The sequence below is a fragment of the Primulina eburnea genome, chromosome 16, assembly GCF_022965805.1.
Source record: "Primulina eburnea isolate SZY01 chromosome 16, ASM2296580v1, whole genome shotgun sequence".
In the NCBI taxonomy this organism is placed as follows: domain Eukaryota; kingdom Viridiplantae; phylum Streptophyta; class Magnoliopsida; order Lamiales; family Gesneriaceae; genus Primulina; species Primulina eburnea.
Genome location: NC_133116.1, coordinates 15,975,047 through 15,995,279, shown reverse-complemented (window position 1 = coordinate 15,995,279; position 20,233 = coordinate 15,975,047). Strand labels below are relative to the sequence as shown.

Sequence of the window (20,233 nt, the reverse complement as noted above, 5' to 3'; positions counted from 1 at the left end):
ATGGCTTAAATAATCAACAAAAACCATAAAAGGTAATGTAGAAACATTAAATAAAGTTGTCTAGCAAGTTTGAAACGGCAGGGCGCGCGGTGGCGCGACTTCTCGCGCGATGGCGCGCGAGTTAATGCACTTCTGCAGCACCCGGTGCGTGGGGGCGCCACTTCTGGCGTGGCCGCACGCGCATGCGCCGCTTCTGGCGTGGCCGTGCGCGCTGCTTCTGGCGCGGCCGCGTGAACATGTCTGCTCCTCTGCGCAAGCGCATGCTGCTACTTCTGCACATCTGCGCTAGCGCGTGCTGCTGCACTGCTTCTCTCGGGCCATTTTTCACTCATATGCTTGATTTTTCGGTACTCCTTCATTATATTCTTTGTTGAACTCCACCACGTGCTTGGATATGCTTGACTCATCATTATTGAGCTTGAAGGTCCGAAACAACGATGCTCTCTAAATCTCCTTCCAATCATTTGCACGCCATGCTCGGTCAGATTCGTATCATATTCCCCCTTGATCTATGTCCAGTTTACTGATGAACTCATGGGAGTATTTGCAGCTGAACATGATTTCATGCCAAACTTCTTCAGTAATTCCTTTTGTATTTAGTTTGACTAATGAAAGTACCCGACTCCAGTTGCTTCACTTGTAATCCAAGAAAGAATGTTAGTTCACCCATCATGCTCATTTCAAATTTCTCCTGCATCAACTTAGCAAATTTCTCGCATAATTTGGGGTTAGTTGACCCAAAAATGATGTCATCAACATAAATTTGAACGAGTAGAATATGATCATTCTTGGAGAATTTGAACAAAGTCTTGTCAACTGATCCAACAGAAAATTTGTGATCAGTTAGAAATTTTGAAAGAGTGTCATACCAAGCTCTTGGAGCTTGTTTAAGACCATATAAGGTTTTGTTCAAATGGTAGACATGATCAGGAAGGTGATGATTGATAAAACCTGGAGGTTGTTCAACATAGACTTCTTCCTGCAACTGGCCATTCAGAAATGCACTCTTTACATCCATCTGGTAGACTTTGAAGTTTTTGAATGAAGCATAGACAAGTAATATTCTGATTGCCTCCAGTCTTGCAACTGGTGCATATGTCTCATCGTAGTCAATTCCTTCTTCTTGCCTATAACCTTGTGCTACTAGCCTTGCTTTGTTGGGCACAACTGAACCATCTTCGTTCAGTTTGTTCCTGAAAACCCATTTTGTACCTATAACAGCTTTTGAAACTGGTCTTGGAACTAGGTTCCAGACATTGTTATGTGATCGAGCAAAACATGCACAGTGAAATCCCTAATAAAATATGATTTTGTATGCTCAAAAATTAATCGCAAGTGCACGATGTCAAGTAATAATAAAGTGTACAAGAGTACGAGTATCGTTCCAATGAAGACTGTGTTTAACAATTATTATTTTCAGTTATTGAACATTTAGCAACGAAAAGTGATTTGATTGTTTTATTACTACTAAAATCAAATAAGAATGCAAATAAAAAGATTCAAAATCAAGTAATGAGATATAATGTCTAAAATGGTTGAGCAAAATTCAATGAAAAATGGATTTGTTGGGAATCTCGGTTCACCTACCCCTCGTTAATTAATTAATTCGTTCGATCGTAATCTACGCTTCCGACAGGATTTCCTAATCTATTGAACACACTCTCTCGAGCTATGCCAAACTAATTCTACTCAATGAAGTAATTAAATATCTTTAATTATTTATCAAGAGCAAATCGCATTTCGACCTATGAAATCCCCTAGTTTTCGACCCTAAGGACTATGACTATCGGCACGTATCCAATTTCATACATCTATGTAAATTGTAGATCCGCAGATTATACTACTCGATCCTATCACTCGTTATTCTCTCGAACTCACTCGTGAAATGAAAACGTCGTTAAAGTTAGCTACGCTTTAATGACACGACAAAACAGTAGTAAAATCAAGTGTAACGCACAACCGAAATATAAATTAATTCAAATCAACGTTCGGGGTAGGATCCCCTTTAATCCCAACAAATAATAAAGTTAGCTACTAAAATTCATGACTGAAAATAAACAAAACAAAATTCAAATGTTAAAACTAAATAAGAAATACTAGGAGTGACGAAAAACGCGAAGAACGACGTCCGGAAAACTTCAAATCTTCAATCCAAGCGCAAAAATGCTCTCCAAACTCGTGACGGCTGAAAAACGAAGTCTGAATCATCCCTGAATTCGTGCCTCCCCCTACCATATCTTCCCTCTTCAGAATTAAGGGAAGAAATCGTCCATTATTTTTTTCCAAAAATACGAATGCGCCCGGGCGGATGTAAGTTTCCGCCCGGGCGGATAACTGTCGCAGATCTTGACTTTTAATTTTTCTTTGGCGCGCCCGGGCGGATGTAAGTTTCCGCCCGGGCCCAGGGTCTTCGCAAATTCTTCTTTTTCTTTTCTTTGACGCGCCCGGGCGGACCTAAATATCCGCCCGGGTGGATGGCTCTCGCAAAACAAAACTTTCTCCAAACTTGAACGCGCCCGAGCGGATGCAATTGTGCGCCCGGGCGGAGGTCTCTCGACTTTCTTCCTCTTTTTTCAGTTTCTTCGCAAATCTCCTGCATTTTCGCCACTAAACACATGAGCGACGCAAAGACATAGATTATGCTAAAACAACACAAAATGCACGAAATCTAAGTGATAACTGCAACACAATGCAACAAGACACGATATGAAAAACAAGTAAAATCCACCTCTATCAACCCCCCAATACTAACCTTTTGCTCGCCCTCGAGCAAAACAGGTGACAAGACAAAACTGGAACGTGACACAAAGTAACCCGACAGTGAACTCATAATCATCAACTAGCCTCAGCGAAACTCAACATATTCCCTTGTCGATCAATACAAACATAAAATCTTCGCACTTCCTTAGGTCTAGACATGGTTTCAAATAAAGCATGAACGTGTGTGTGTGTTTTGTTAGTCCTAGCAGCGCACATGACAGAGAGATCCATTTCCAACCATTGTAAGAGAATTAAATCAGCCTGTTAGTGTAAATCTTACTCTCCTTTATTCCTCTGCACTCGGTATCCATTAGCATGCAACTATTTTCCTAATTTTTTTTTCTCTTTTTTTTTTCTGAATAGGAATGCAGCAATGAAAGTACTATATTAGAACTTTTCATTTCAGATTCAAATCCATGTGTTTTGCATTTTTAGCCGGGAATAGGATTTCATTCCCTTATTCGGCTCCTCGACACCTTACATCTCCATCTTTAGCCAGGAATAGGATTTCATTCCTTTATTCGGCTCCCCCACACCTTACATCTCCATCTTTTTCTCTTTTTTTTTTTTGTTTTTGATACATTGATTCAAGAGAATATAGTCAAGCTCAATTCACACTGTCAAACATCTTTGTTCCCCACTTTAGTTTAAAATTTTCACCATCTTATCATGCATGCTTTTAGTTCTAACATTCGTGTAAAGAGAGTTCAATACTCGAAATAAAACTTCATGTCTCTACCACAGTAAGTGCTAAAGAAATGCGAGTAGATGATCAACAGGGCATGTCTCATCACTTCTTAATCATCCTTGGCTAACAAGTACTATACCGAATACTGTCGGCTGACACACAAACATATGCAAAACAACTAAAACTACATGCCAACGAACAATACGAACACAGCACAAAACGACAAAAACGACACAACACCCATCCACCCCCCAATACTAAAGTCGAGCATTGTCCCCAATGCAACAGACGATAGACTAATGATAGATAGGCACAACAAAATGAATGGACTATGACCTAAACATGCAACGGAAATAGCAATAAACGAAAATAAATAAACTGAACGAAACGAAATGCGATAAAGAAAAAAAAAGATAGAAGTGACTCCCCTCTCACTGATCCTCCTCCTCGTGCTCCTCCGGGGGGGCGACGCCAGCGTCGGGCTCTGGTGCATCGGCGTAGGGAAAATGGAACGGCGGCGGGAACGCTGGCATGGGTGGTGGGAGAAGAGCTGGGTCGACACCAATGTGACTCAGCGATAGGCGAAGCATGGCATCAGTAGCCGTCTGGTACGTCTGACTCACGGCCTGCCACTGTAGCTGATGATCTGCAAAGGCAGCGAATTCGTCCATCCGCTCCTGCAGTAGGCGACGGCGAGGTCGCGGGGCCGGTGGTGGGGGTTGCTGTGGCACGGGATCAAAAGTGTAGTCGTCCCAGATGGGGCCAAACTGCGGTAAAGCCTTCTGCCGCACTGCTAATTTCTGTGACCAGCTGGCGTCATCGAGGGCCTTGGTCGGTGGTAGCCACTCGTCGTCATCCTGAAAAATGACTCCGGCGCTCGCACATAGCTCGGTGATAATGTGGGGGAAGAACAATGCCACATTCGGATTATGAATGCTCAGCTGGATCTGCGAATGGATTATCCTGCCCACATTGAGTGGCAATTGAGTGATCAAAGCATAAAGCAGTAGCCCTCGCTCCCTCTGGACTTCGCTCGTGTGCCCGACTGGCATCAAACGTGTGGCCAGGAATGCATACCACAACGAACCCGGGATCAGCAGATATTTTTCGGCAAAACAGGTGTGTGAACCAGGTGTCTTCCACTGAGACCCCGGATAACATATTCGCTGCATCATCAAGTCCAAATCTGGTTCGGCCGCCCATGCCACATAAACTGAGTCATCTACCGCTGGTGTCTCAAGCACCCTATTAAGCTCCGCTGAACTAAAATCAACCAACCTCCCTCTCACAACAGCCTTACCGTCACTCCTCTCAGCAGCATTGGCATAGAATTCCCTCACCACTGGCACCACCGCGGCTTGCGGTTGACGGCAAAATTTACCCCAACTTCTTTTCTCAATTTGATTGTTGATATCTATATATTGCTCAAATTGGAAACCTCGTTCACGAAGCGGAGCTCTATGTATTTTTGCATGCTCATATCGTTCCCTAGCCGCCGAATTCACAAATAATTGGGAATTATGAGATGACGAAGAAGAATCACCGTGACTTACCCGAGCCTTTTTAGGTGCCATTGTTGTTGATTATTTGAGAAGAGCAATGGTAGCCCGGAGTAGCAACCGTGCCGTCGGAGAAGACTCTGCCGGAATTCGGTGGCGGTGGCTGGAGAGAGCAGCGGTGGCCGGAGTTTTGCAGGGGTGGTCGGAAAATTCAAACCTTGACTGGAAAAACTCACTTCCTGATGTTTCGTGAAGATGGTGACCCAAGATTGTACCTGAAATTTGTGCAAGGCATGAGATTTGAGCAAGATTTAAAGAGGAGGGGCGAAAATTTGATGAGGGAGGAGTAGGGTTCGAATGGGGGAGAAAGGGAAAGGGCTACAGACTTTTAAGTCTGCGCGATCCGCCCGGGCGGATGTGAATTTCCGCCCGGGCGGATGGTCCTCGAATTTTTTTTGAAAAAGGGTGCGCCCGGGCGGATGTTAATTCCCGCCCGGGCGGAAGCTTCACGACATTTTTTTAAAAAGAGTTGCGCCCGGGCGGATGTAAATTCCCGCCCGGGCGGAAGCTTCACGACTGTTTTTTTTTTTTTATATATATAAAACAAAACAAGAGCAAGAGAAAATAAACACATTGACACGAAAGAAAAATTAAATCAAATGCAAGAGAAAGGGAAGAAAAGTAGTTCTCAATTTATAGTCGAGAGCTTGACTGTCAGTCCGTCTCAGTTCGGCATGTTTTGGAACCGAGTGATTCCAATTTGTGGCTCAATTGTGCCACCCATGTAATGCTTCAGGCGTTGGGCATTGACCGTAAATGTCCCATCCTTCCCATCTTTCAACTCTACCGCTCCCGATGGGTATACTTTCGAAATCACGAATGGACCGGACCATCGTGACTTCAGTTTTCCGGGAAATAGTCGCAACCGGGAGTTGTAGAGCATGACGTTTTCACCTTCCTTGAATTCCCTTTCGATGATTCGCTTGTCGTGAGCCCTCTTTGACTTTTCTTTGTATGACAGTGCAAGATCATATGCCAAATTCCGTAACTCCTCCAACTGATCCAGTTGCAGCAGACGTCGTTCACCTGCATCAGTAAAATTAAAGTTCAATGCTTTTGTAGCCCAGTATGCTCGATGCTCTAATTCTACCGGTAGATGACATGCTTTACCAAACAACAACCTATATGGCGTAGTGCCTATTGGTGTTTTAAAAGCAGTCCTATATGCCCAAAGAGCATCATCTAATCTCACCGACCAATCCTTCCTACTGACACCTACCACATTCTCCAAAATTCGCTTAATCTCTCGGTTAGACACTTCCACTTGACCACTCGTCTGGGGGTGATAAGGGGTAGATATCTTATGTGTGACACCGTATTTGCTCAAAAGTTTTTCAAAAAGTTTGTTGCAAAAATGAGTGCCACCATCACTAATGATTGCTCGGGGAGTTCCAAATCGGTTAAAAATGTTTTTCTTCAAAAATTTTAAGACCACTTGAGCAGCATTAGTGGCGTACGCTTCCGCCTCTACCCACTTAGACACATAATCCACCGCAACCAAGATGTATTTTTTTGTGAACGAACTAGGAAACGGTCCCATGAAGTCTATCCCCCACACATCAAAAACCTCACACTCAATGATATTATTTAAAGGCATTTCATGACGGTTAGATATGTTACCTGATCGCTGGCATTTATCACAATGTAGCACATAAGAACGAGCATCTTTAAAGAGAGTTGGCCAATAAAAGCCACATTCAAGTACCTTGGATGCCGTCCTTGTTGGTCCGAAATGACCACCTACCTCACGGTCATGGCAATGGTTGAGAATTTGATCAAACTCTTCCTCCGCAACACACCGTCTTATCATGGAATCTGCACAAATTTTAAACAAAAACGGTTCCTCCCAAAAATAGTATTTCACGTCAGAGAAGAATTTCTTTCGTTGGTGAAACGATAGGTTCGGTGGAGGTGTTCCCGTGACAAGAAAGTTAGCGAAATTTGCATACCATGGACAATATTTCATCTCAAATAGTTGCTCGTCAGGAAACCAGTCATTAATAGCTTGATCTACACAGTCATTACTAACAAGCTCTAGTCTAGATAAATGATCTGCCACCACATTCTCAACACCTTTCTTATCTTTTATATCCAAATCAAACTCTTGTAACAGTAAGATCCACCGAAGTAAGCGTGGCTTTGCATCTTTTTTAGCAAGCAAATATTTCAGTGCAGAGTGGTCCGTGTAAATAATGACTTTTGACAAAACAAGATATGCATGAAATTTATCAAGAGAAAACACTACTGCAAGTAACTCTTTTTCAGTGGTGGCATAGTTTAATTGTGCTTCATCTAGAGTCTTACTTGCATAGTATATAGTGTGGAATACCTTGTTCCGTCTTTGGCTGAGGACAGCACCAACCGCAGTATCACTGGCATCGCACATGATTTCGAAGGGCAGATCCCAATCCGGTGCCACCAAGACAGGAGCCGTCACCAAGCGCTCCTTTAAATCCTCATATGCCTGCAAACAGTTAGAATTAAAATCAAAGGGCATATCTTTCATAAGTAGAGAGGATAGATGTTTGGCAACTTTATAAAAATCTTTGATAAACCGCCGATAGAAACCGGCGTGGCCTAAAAAACTTCTAACTCCCTTTACTGAGGCTGGTGGTGGTAGGTTCTTTATGACTTCAATTTTTGCCTTGTCCACCTCAATTCCTTGCTCCGAAACCTTGTGCCCTAAAACAATTCCCTCTTGTACCATGAAATGGCACTTTTCCCAATTGAGCACCAAGTTCGTCTCCTCGCATCTTCTCAACACGGATCTTAAATTCTGCAAGCACTCATCAAACGTTGCACCAAAGATAGAAAAATCATCCATAAATATTTCAAGAAAGGTTTCAATCATATCATGGAATATAGCAGTCATACAGCGCTGAAATGTAGCAGGTGCATTACAAAGACCAAAAGGCATTCGGCGAAAAGCAAACGTGCCATAAGGACAAGTGAAAGTGGTTTTCTCTTGGTCCTCAGGTGCAATTGTGATTTGATTATACCCCGAATATCCATCTAGAAAACAATAAAATTCATGCCCCGCTAATCTCTCCAACATTTGATCAATAAAGGGAAGGGGGAAATGGTCCTTACGGGTGGCATCATTCAACTTCCTATAGTCAATACACACTCTCCACCCCGTAACAGTTCTCGTGGGAATAAGTTCATTCTTTTCATTGGTGATCACCGTAATCCCACCTTTCTTAGGCACACATTGAACCGGACTTACCCAAGCACTATCGGAAATAGGGTAGATAATACCTGAATCGAGAAGCTTGATAGTTTCAGCTTTCACTACCTCTTGCATCTTTGGATTTAGTCGTCTTTGAGGTTGCACGAGAGGTGAGTACTTTTCTTCCATCAAGATTTTATGCATGCATATCGATGAACTGATTCCCTTGATGTCTGCGACCTTCCAAGCGAATGCCCTTTTGTGCTCTTTGAGAACTTGCAACAATTTGTCCTCCATAGCATCTGTCAAAGCAGCAGAAATAATGACAGGCAACGTGTTATTCTCACCTAGGAATACGTACTTTAAGTGCGGAGGTAACGGCTTGAGTTCAAGCGTCGGTGGCTCCTCGATGCTCGACTTTGGAGGGATCAAATCTCTGCGTTCTCCTAGGTCCTCCAGTCGCATCTTCATTGGCTTTCTCCATGGATGGTTGGCATTGAGATGTGCCACAATTTCTGTTTTTTCATCATCCAATTCCTCTTCTCCCAACTCATTAGTGATAGTGGCTTCCAAAGGGTCCCTAAAAGCATCCTGCACATAGTGAGACACAAGAGAGTCAAAAGCATCAATTCTAAAACAGCTATCAGAATGCAGTGTTTGCTTAAGTGCATTAAAAATATCAAAAGTAATCTCCTCCTCGCCCACTCGCAATCTCAACTTCCCTTCTTCTACATCAATCAGTGCCTTTCCAGTCGCAAGGAATGGTCTCCCAAAACTTAGAGGCATCTCTATATCCTCCTCCATGTCGAGCACCACGAAATCTGCTGGAAAAATGAATTTGTCCACTTTCACTAGCACATCCTCATTCACTCCACGTGGATACTTGACAGATCTGTCTGCCTCGTTGGCTTTGGCTCTCCCAACCCAAGTTTCCTAAACACAGATAAAGGCATAAGATTAAAACTTGCACCAAGATCACACAATGCCTTATGAAAAACAACGTCACCAATCATGCAAGGAATAGAGAAACTCCCTGGGTCTTTCAGTTTTGGAGGGATTTTGTTTTGCACCAAAGCGGAGCAATTTTCGGTTAAGTTCACTGTCATATGATCCTCCAACTTCCTCTTATTAGCTAAAATGTCCTTCAAAAAATTAGCATAACTAGGCATTTGCATTAGAGTAACGGCAAAGAGAATATTGATATGCAACTTTTTAAACACCTCAAGAAACTTACCGAATTGTGCATCTAGTTTTGCTTTTTTCGATGCAGCAGGAAAAGGGGGAGGTATCACAATTTTATGTTGTGCAGTGGGTGTTGGTGTAGAGTTAGAAGACTTACCTTTAGATGTCGCAATCTGTTCATCCGGCACTTGAATTTTTTCTTTCTCTCTTGACTCCAAAACTTTTCCACTCTTCAACTCAATGGCCTTCACTTGCTCTTTGGGATTAGTCTCGGTATTACTTGGCAAGGTGCCCGGCTCTCTACTTGCTATCATCTTGGCCAACTGTCCAATTTGATTCTCGAGCCCCTTTATCGATGCATCTTGGTTTTGGAGTCGAGTTTTAGTGGAAGAAATAAACTTAGACATTGTTCCAAGTTGGACTTTTCTTCTCTAGGAGGGTCGGATCTGTACATCGGTTGTTTTCCATATTGTTGTCCTCCTTGCGGTCTATTCTGACTGTTTTGACCGCCCCATGAGAAGTTGGGATGTTGCCTCCACCCAGGATTGTATGTGTTCGAATAAGGGTCATTCCTTGGGCGGTTTTGGACTCCCACTTGATTCACCGGTGCCTCATTTTGCACATAAAAGGGATTTCCATCTTGACAGTCTTTCACATAGTGTTCCCCTCCACATTTCTCACAGAATATCTCTTGCAGACGCATAGCTGTGCCACCCATGTTCAAGCCATCCAGCTTCCTGTTCAATGCATCCAGTTGTGCAGTAATAGCAGAAAAATCGGTTACCCGGTGAACTCCTGCACTTCTCCGCTGGTTGTTCCTGTCAGATTGAGGGTGATAACTGCTAGCAGCCATCTCCTCCAACAACTCATACTCTTCTTCCGCAGTCTTCCTCAAAAGGTTGCCACAAGCAGCAGCATCTATCATAGTACGATTAGGAGTAAGCAAACCGTAATAAAATGTTTGAACGACTAACCCAAGTGGTAACTCGTGATGTGGGCATCTTCGTAGTAGGTCCTTGAAGCATTACCATGCCTCATATAAAGATTCCTGATCGAATTGAGCGAATGTTGTAATGTCTGCCCGCAGCTTCATGGTCTTGGAGGGAGGGAAGTATTTGATGAGAAAAGCTTTCGCCATGTCGTCCCACGTAGCGATCGAACCTACAGGCAAACAATTTAACCACGCTTTAGCTTTATCACGTAAGGAGAAAGGGAATAAACGCAACCTAACAGCATCATCAGAAACTCCATTGAATTTAAAAGTATCGCAAATTTCAAGAAAATCTGCGATGTGCGTGTTTGGATCATCTACTACAGTTCCTCCGAATTGGACTGTGTTCTGAATCATCTGGATTATGGCTGGCTCGATTTCAAAGTGATTTGCCCGCACGATAGGTCTCACAATGCTTGGGCGTGCACCCTCCAAAGAAGGTTGGGCATACTCCAGCATCGGTATGCGGCGTGGCATCTCGACTTGTCTATTTTCACGCTGTTCCTCCTCACGTTCTGGCTCGTGTCTCTCCATCAGTTCTTTAAGCCTCTGTTGTTGTCTTCTCCTGCTGAAGGTTCTTTCAATTTCAGGATCAAACTCAAGCTCCACGTCAAGTGACTTTGGCATGCACTGGAAGAGATATCTGTAATAAAATGTGAAGTGTTATCTCAAGAGAAATAAAAATATTGCTAAAGAAAATAACTAAAAATAAAATTGTAGATTAACAGTCCCCGACAATGGCGCCAAAAACTTGATCGAGCAAAACTTGCACAGTGAAATCCCAAATAAAATATGATTTTGTATGCTCAAAAATTAATCGCAAGTGCACGATGTCAAGTAATAATATAGTGTACAAGAGTACGAGTATCGTTCCAATGAAGACTGTGTTTAACAATTATTATTTTCAGTTATTGAACATTTAGCAACGAAAAGTGATTTGATTGTTTTATTACTACTAAAATCAAATAAGAATGCAAATAAAAAGATTCAAAATCAAGTAATGAGATATAATGTCTAAAATGGTTGAGTAAAATTCAATGAAAAATGGATTTGTTGGGAATCTCGGTTCACGTACCCCTCGTTAAATAATTAATTCGTTTGATCGTGATCTACGCTTCCGACAGGATTTCCTAATCTATTGAACACACTCTCTCGAGTTATGCCAAACTAATTCTACTCAATGAAGTAATTAAATATCTTTAATTATTTATCAAGAGCAAATCGCATTTCGACCTATGAAATCCCCTAGTTTTCGACCCTAAGGACTATGACTATCGGCACGTATCCAATTTCATACATCTATGTAAATTGTAGATCCGCGGATTATACTACTCGATCCTATCACTCGTTATTCTCTCGAACTCACTCGTGAAATGAAAACGTCGTTAAAGTTATCTACGCTTTAATGACACGACAAAACAGTAGTAAAATCAAGTATAACGCACAACCGAAATATAAATTAATTCAAATCAACGTTCGGGGTAGGATCCCCTTTAATCCCAACAAATAATAAAGTTAGCTACTAAAATTCATGACTGAAAATAAACAAAACAAAATTCAAATGTTAAAACTAAATAAGAAATACTAGGAGTGACGAAAAACGCGAAGAACGACGCCCGGAAAACTTCAAATCTTCAATCCAAGCGCAAAAATGCTCTCCAAACTAGTGACGGCTGAAAAACGAAGTTTGAATCATCCCTGAATTCGTGCCTCCCCCTACCATATCTTCCCTCTTCAGAATTAAGGGAAGAAATCGTCCATTATTTTTTTCCAAAAATACGAATGCGCCCGGGCGGATGTAAGTTTCCGCCCGGGCGGATAACTCTTGCAGATCTTGACTTTTAATTTTTCTTTGGCGCGCCCGGGCGGACCTAAATATCCGCCCGGGCGGATGGCTCTCGCAAAACAAAACTTTCTCCAAACTTGAACGCGCCCGAGCGGATGCAATTGTGCGCCCGGGCGGAGGTCTCTCGACTTTCTTCCTCTTTTTTCAGTTTCTTCGCAAATCTCCTGCATTTTCGCCACTAAACACATGAGCGACGCAAAGACATAGATTATGCTAAAACAACACAAAATGCACGAAATCTAAGTGATAACTGCAACACAATGCAACAAGACACGATATGAAAAACAAGTAAAATCCACCTCTATCATTATGGATAAACTGATTTAGCTCTTCTTGCATTGCATTTATCCAGTTTGGATCAGCAAGAGCTTCATCAGCTTTATTTGGTTCCAGTTGAGATACAAAAGCTGAGTGAATAAATAGATTGAGCATCTGATTTCTTGTTCTCACCGGATCAGATGGATTACCCATCACCAGTTCTGGAGGATGTGATTTCTTCCATCTGAGTTCAACGTTTATTGCTTCTAAGTCAGCAACTGATTTTGTGGGCAACTGAATGTTTTCGGTGTTAGTTGGAGCGGTTTCAGTTGGTGACTGAATATCATTTGTTTGCTCTATCAACTGATCATTAGGAACAACTTCTGGTTCAGCTGGTTGATCTAATACTTCTGGTTCAGGTGTTTGGAGGTTGTTTTGATTGATATGATTGTCTTCTTCATCATCATCCTTCAAACCGATATCTGTAAATCTATCCACTAGCTCAACTGGATCAGTTGGCTTATCAGTTAGTTCAGTTTCTTCAAAAACAACATGAATAGATTCTTCAACATTCAAAGAGTTTTTATTAAAAACTATATAAGCTTTGCTCATCGAAGAATATCCAAGAAATATTCTGATAAGTGCAAGATTTGCACTTAATTTATATTAGAATCCATTTTGAATTATGCTTGTTTCGAACAGAATTATGCGTTTTTGGTTGTTTTTGTTGTCATTTCAGGAATGGAGAAGATAGTGGATACGCAACCAAGTGAATCGAGAAAACAGAACCGAATCGAGAGCTCAACTATTGCCGAGACCAGAAGTATACGCGCTGCTGCGCGAGTTCTTGCGCTACCGCGCACGCAAAGATATGCCATGGGACAGAAGTGCGCGCGCCATCGCGCCACTTCACGCGCAGTCGCGCGCACGTTCACTCATACCCTCGGACAGAGCCTCGCGCGCGCCTGCGCGAGATCACGCGCAGCCGCGCGCAATGATGTGCAGATGATCGACAGTGGCATGCGCGCCAACGCGCCAACTCATGCGCACCCGCGCGCACAGATCCTAGAGCAACGCGCGCAAGCGCGATTTCACGCGCAACCGCGCACGAGCAAACGCACCACACGGCAGAACGGTCCGCGCCACCGCGCGAGTTCATGCGCCACTGCGCGCGCGCCGCGTTCCAGAAAATTATAAAAGCGCGATTCTTAGGTCAGAAATGAAGGCAGCCGTTTTGGTAGAGAAAACACCTCGGAGACTTGGAGTGAAGGCGAGAGGAAGGCACGGCACGCGAAGATCGATCACAACTACGAAGAACGACGGATCTGGGGACAGAGACGGCGCTTCGGATTTGTTATCTTTTCTTTTGTTTCTCTATTCTATTGTGTATCGATGCCTAGAATTACAAATATGTCTTGGGTTCTCTTGGATTTCGTGATGAACTAAACTTCCATTCTAGAGAATGACGTAACTATGTTGAAACGATGATTTGACACCGTTGTTTATTTGATTGAATTCCGCTTTCGTTTAATTGTGTTCTCTGTGTTTACTGCACTGCAATTTACTGGCCATAAATTGTTGTTGTTTGATTAATCTTATAACTCGGGAGAGGAACTAGGATTATAGATCATCAGAGACACATCGTTAAAAGTTTATAGCGTTCGGAAGGCGTATAACTTTAGCGAGGCTTAGTAAGAACATTGTTAGCATTTATCTATGAAACTTAGATTCTAATTAGGAATAATTGAATCGAAGTTGATAGATACACTTTATTCGTCACTTGGGAAAGGGTGAATAAAATAATCTAAGTGTTCTTGGCCATTAATTGATTGAAATTCAGGAATATAAATTAAACTGGGAATAAATTATCGTGGAAACTTTGTGAAATCATTTCTCTAGATATTTTCTCTCATTGATATTTCTCAATTCGGTGATCTAATTAATTCATTGTTTTCAATTAATTCGTTTAAACAAACAAATCTGATTACTGATTTTTCTAGATAAAGTCTTGGCTATTTTAATTACAAGAATTGATATACATTTTTATACACACTCCTCGTGGGATCGATACTTGTACTCAAAAGTACATTCCCTCTGCAGATTTTGCATCAAAAGTTTTTAAATAATTTTCGCCATTGTCAAGAATGAAACATCTGCAGCCGAATATGAAGTATGAAACCACACTTTTTCTTCCATGCCAGATCTCATAAGGTGTTTTCATATGATTCTTATTAATCATTGATCTGTTCTGAGTATAACACGCAGTGTTTACTGCCTCTGCCCAAAATTTTTGAGAGATACCAGAATCAACAAGCATTGTTCTAGCAGCTTATTTAAGAGTTCGATTTCTCCTCTCAGCTACACCATTTTGCTGAGGAGTTCTAGCTGCTGAGAGCTCATGATTAATTCCAGTATTTTCTAAAAAAATTGAAAGAATTTGATTGATGAATTCAGTTCCTCGATCGGATCTGATTCTATAAATACCAACTGATTTTTCATTTAATAATCTTTTGAAAAGCTTGATCAGTTTTGCAGCAGTTTGGTTTTTTGTTTTGAGAAAAATAACCCAAGTAAATCTTGAAAAATCGTATACAACAACCAAGGTGTATTTCATTCCCCCTAAACTCATGGCTAGTATTGGACCAAATAGATCCATGTGCAACAGCTCTAAGCATCGGGAAGAGGATTTACGGACCTTGTTTTTAAAAAGGATTTTACTTGTTTACCAAACTGACATGCTGGACAAATTTTATCTTTGATAAAATCCATTTTTGGCAAACCAGTGACAAGATCATGGTTACTCAGATATGCAATATATTTGAAATTCAGGTGGTTTAATCTCTTATGCCACAACCAGTTTTGAGAAAATTTTGAAGCAACTAAACATATTGGTGCATAAGTTTGATCATTCCAACTGACTTTGTAAGTATTTCCACACCGTTTGCCAGTTAGGATGACCTCATTAGTTGAGCATTTGACTGAACAAGAATGTTTGTCAAACTGAACTGAGAATCCATTATCGAATAATTGACTGATGCTAATCAGATTATACTTGAGATTCTCAACTAATAAAACATCATTAATGATAAAGTTACAATGGATAAGCTTACCCTTACCTACATTTTTACCTTTGGAATTTTCTCCAAAACTGATGTTTGGTCCAGTGTACTTAACCAGTTGAGATAACAAGTTTGACTCTCCTGTCATTCGTGAGCATCCACTATCCAAGTACCATATTGATTCAATGCTTGTACCTGTTACCTACAATCACACAAAAGATAAGATTCTGGTACCCTTTTCTATTTGGGTCCAAAATTGATTAGTCCTTTAGGAATCCAGACATGGATCAGTCTAACTGACCGTCCAGTTGCTGTATTCCAGATAGTCTTTCTCGATCTGTGTGTGTTTGGTGTATAGTGTGCAGAAGATACAACATGTGATTTGTCCTTTTCAACCGATTGTTCAGCCAGTATCTTTTCTGAACTGGCTTCCTATTATAGTGATTGGAGTAGCCATTTGAATATTTTTTGCTAAAGCTTTTTGGTGGATGACTACGTGAATCAGTTACCACTTTGGGCTATAACCAATACCACATCTTTTGCCCTTGTTCATACTTTCAGTTGGCTGTTCAACCAGTTTACTTGGTTCCGATTGTTCTTGTACCATAACTGATTTGACAAAGTGAATGTATTTCCCTTTATCCATATTCAGTTTTGGTCGAGTATCTTTGGGAGACATTTCATCTTGGTTACTGAACCCTAAACCAGTTTTATCAGTAACTGATTTATGTGAGTTCTGTATATCAGTCAATGCAACAGGTGACTTGTTCCAGGCCTGAATAAGCTCAGTTTGCTTTGAATTTCCAAGCATTAACTTTTGAATCATTATTTGATCCTTGCTTCTTTCAGTATTGAGTTCAGAAATCTCCTTTTTCAGACTCAACATATCAACTGATTCATCAGTTTTAGTCTTATTGTCTATAGGATCAGTTTGCTTTGCTCTAACCTTTTCAAATGATAAGGCAAGCTTATGATACTCACTAACCATATCATGCAGAGTTGAAATAAGTTCTTCTCTGGTAAAATCAGTTGAGCTAAAGTCAAATACCTGTTGACTGCTGAACTCCAGTTCTGTATCAACAGCCATCAAACATTTCACTTACTCTTCAATGTCACTGGAACTGCATTAAGTTTCTGGTTCTGACCCCTCGCATTCAGTTTCTGCCCATTTTGATTTGCTCTCTTCAGCCAAGAGCACTTCATGCTTCTTCCTAGAGAACTTCTTATCATCCTTGGATCTCTTTTTGTGCTCATATGGTTTCTTTCTTCTTTCAGTTGAGCCTTAACTGTCTTTCTTTGGTTTGGTACAGTCAGCAATGAAGGGACCTGGTTTGCCACAGTCGTAGCAAGAATTTGATTCTTCCTTGGAATTGCTTCTTTGATATTTATTCTGAAAATTTCCCTGATTTTCCTCATAAATCTTCCGAACTTTTTGATGTACAATGTCATGGCATCATTGCTTAGTTGATCAGCTTGAGATCAAAGAGCTGCTAGATCAACAAAAGAAGAGCAGTCTTTAAGTCATTGTTTGTTACTCAATTCAATATCAAAACTTTTATGTTATCTACAAAAAGTTCAATTTTTCAGTTATTTTGTGCTTAGTTTTGTCAAACACCTTAAAGGGGGAAATTGTTGGAAACAAAATTACGACGTTTGACAAATTGCCAACTGATTATGCGAACCAACTGTATCTAGTAATCTGAACTCAGCAACTGAATATATTATACTAATCTACGCAACTGAAATGCACCTCAGTTATTCTCCTTACCGGCTAATTACCCAGCAGCTGATTAATTCAGCTGAACACGTCATTATCAACCGACAGATAGTACCACTACAGTCTGCAAATATTAGTGGGACGCCGCATTTCAGAGGTCACAGAGTACGGTTGTCAGAATAATAACGACTGGCATATCAACGGATATAATATTCAAACAACAGTTAATGTTACCGTTGAAATGGATGCCTATAAAGAGTTGAAGAGAGCAGCTGAGAATCAAATCAACAAACAACATAATTCGAATATCTTTGAAGCTTGCTGTTACGCTGCAAAATTCTTTACTTGCATTCAAATATCGAAAGCTCTCGCTTACTTATTCTATCAGTAGCATTCAGGCTATACATTTGAGCTTACTAGCACCTTGCAATATCTGCTAATTCTTTAAGTTGGGCTAAGTTCAGTCAAGGACTGTAAAAGCGTTTGAATCTAAGAGTTTCAGTCTTGGCAGTGTTAAGTCCAAACTGAAGTGGGTCAGTACAAGTCTTGTATTTGATCAAAGTCTTTTAGTGGATATCCTATCTTCGTAATAGAAGGGGTGACGTAGGAGTTATTCAAGTCTCCGAACATCCAAAAACAATTGTGTTTTTTTACTTCAGTTATTATATTTCAGTTAGATATTCTATCTTTCAGTCAGTTCATATTCCGCAACTGTTTTATTCAGTTTACTGATTGTCATTGACTGACGTGATACCTAGATTCAATTTGTAACAGAACTGAATCCAAATCTTCGAAGAGAATATAAAATTCGTAAAGTGTTTATTCAACCCTCCCTCTAAACACCTTTCATCCGTGTAACTGATCCTTTCAAGTGGTATCAGCGCAGTTGTATCTCGTCTCAGAATATCTTACTCAAACTGTTCAGTATGTCTTCTTTTAACAAGATCCCGATGTTTTCCAGAGAGGACTTTGATGACTGGAAAATAAGAATGCAGGCTCACTTAGCTGCACAAGATGATGATATGTGGTACGTCATAACTGACGGACCGTGAAGATTTTGAAAGCCAACACAGCTGTTGCCATTACTGATGGGGCACCTCATCGTATAGAAAAGCCCAGAGAAGAATAGACGACAGAGGATAAAATAAAAGCCAATATGGATAATGTGGCAAAGGACATACTATACAAGACGCTGGATAAAGTAACCTTCAGCAAAATCAAAATGTGCAAGACAACCAAAGAGATTTGGGAGAAGCTGATCCAGCTTTGCGAAGGGAACAAACAAACCAAATAAAACAAACTTTCTGTTGCTGTTCAGAAGTTTGACAATATCAAAATGAGAGTTGGTGAAACGATGCATGAATATGATGAAAGAACCAGCTGCATCATCAATGAATTAAATGCACTTGGAAAAGTGTACACAAACAAAGAATTTGCATTGAAGGTAATCAAAGGTTTTCCCAAGGAGTGGGACGTGATGACTATGGCAATGAGGGAATCCAAGGATCTGAACAAAGTTGAGCTTCATGATCTATTTGCTGATTTGAAAGCTTACGAGTTTGAGTTGCAAACTCGAGAAGGAGAATCTTCTACTACAGTAGCCACGACTGCCTTAGCTGCTGACCAGATAAACTGAACTAGCTGCTGACCAACCAACTGAACTGAACCAGCTGCTGACCAACTGAACCGAACTGAACCAGCTGCTGACCAGTTGACCAGAGTTGACCAGTTGACTAGTCGAGAAAATGCCCAGCAAGCTGAATTTGACCGTTGCAATTTCACAAATCGTACAGAAACTTTCCAAACGGTCATATTCTTGTGTCTAACGTATATATCATTGTTGGGGCTTATAAATACAACATATTGAAGGTCAAACAAGAGCTTTTGAAGTGGATTCAAAGCATGGGTAGTTAGCATGAAGAATTCAGCTAGTTGAGAGCACAAGCCCTTGTGTGAGGATACATTTGAGATGTACACTGTAACTGATAAATTCCTCACACACGATCACTCAAACATATACAAGAGAGTTGAAGTTCAAAGATTAGTTGAGTGAGTCTTGCACAAAGACGTAAAACTTGTGTGTGTAGTCTTTGCATATGAGACATTAAACAATATGCTGATTGTGAGGTGGTGCCTACAATCTTGAGTTCTAGGAGTTCAGTTTAGGCAGTGGGTAATTCCTAGCTGAATGGGTTTGTGCAAAGTGTTGTATAAATCAAAGTCTTCTAGTGAATACTTCCCAAGGGCAAGAAGGGGTGACGTAGGAGTATTTAAATCTTCGAACATCTATAAACAAATTCGTGTCTATTTGTTTATTGCATTTACTTATCATTTTCATTGTTTTAAGGATGCATTGTTGAAGAGTTTTATGTATTCTTCAAATACCAAAATATTGCATACAAGTGTTTGATAAAATGCTTCAACTGAAATATTTTTTCTCATTCAACTTGCATATATTTTAAATGGTTTACAAAATATTTAATAGGTTTCCACGAAGGATTATTTTGAGTATCTTCCGCTTGGTTTTTAACCAAACTCGATTTAATTTATCGGTGTTAAATATTTCAAGAACCGAGCTATTATAGCTCAACGGTGATCCCCCTAACCGATCCCAACAGAAGGGTATGATGAGGTTCGGGAAAAAAAACAAGCTGAAAGGATCGGTTAAACGAATAAAGAGTGTTTAGAAGGGGGTTGAATAAACACTCCTCAAATTTAAATATTCTTCGACAATTTGAGTTCAGTTTTTTTACAAACTGATACTAGGTATCACGTCGGTCAATGACAATCAGTTAAACTGAATGAAACAGTTGCGGAAATAAATTGACTGAAAGATAGAGTATCTAACAAGAAAAATAATAACTGAAGTAAAGATCACACAATTGGTTTCTGGATGTTTGGAGACTTGAATAACTCCTAAGTCACCCCTTCTATCACGAAGATAGGATATCCACTAAAAGACTTTGATCAAATACAAGATACTGCACTGACCCACTTCAGTTTG

At 40.7% G+C, this 20,233-nt stretch overlaps 1 non-coding gene across 1 annotated transcript; it reads left to right on the top strand.

Moving 5' to 3' along the window:
* The first annotated feature begins 10,341 nt into the window (after nt 1-10,341).
* On the top strand, nt 10,342-10,447 carry LOC140817623 (small nucleolar RNA R71). Its single transcript, XR_012114836.1, has one exon. It is a non-coding gene; the product is annotated as a small nucleolar RNA R71 (small nucleolar RNA).
* Nucleotides 10,448-20,233: the final 9,786 nt, after the last annotated feature.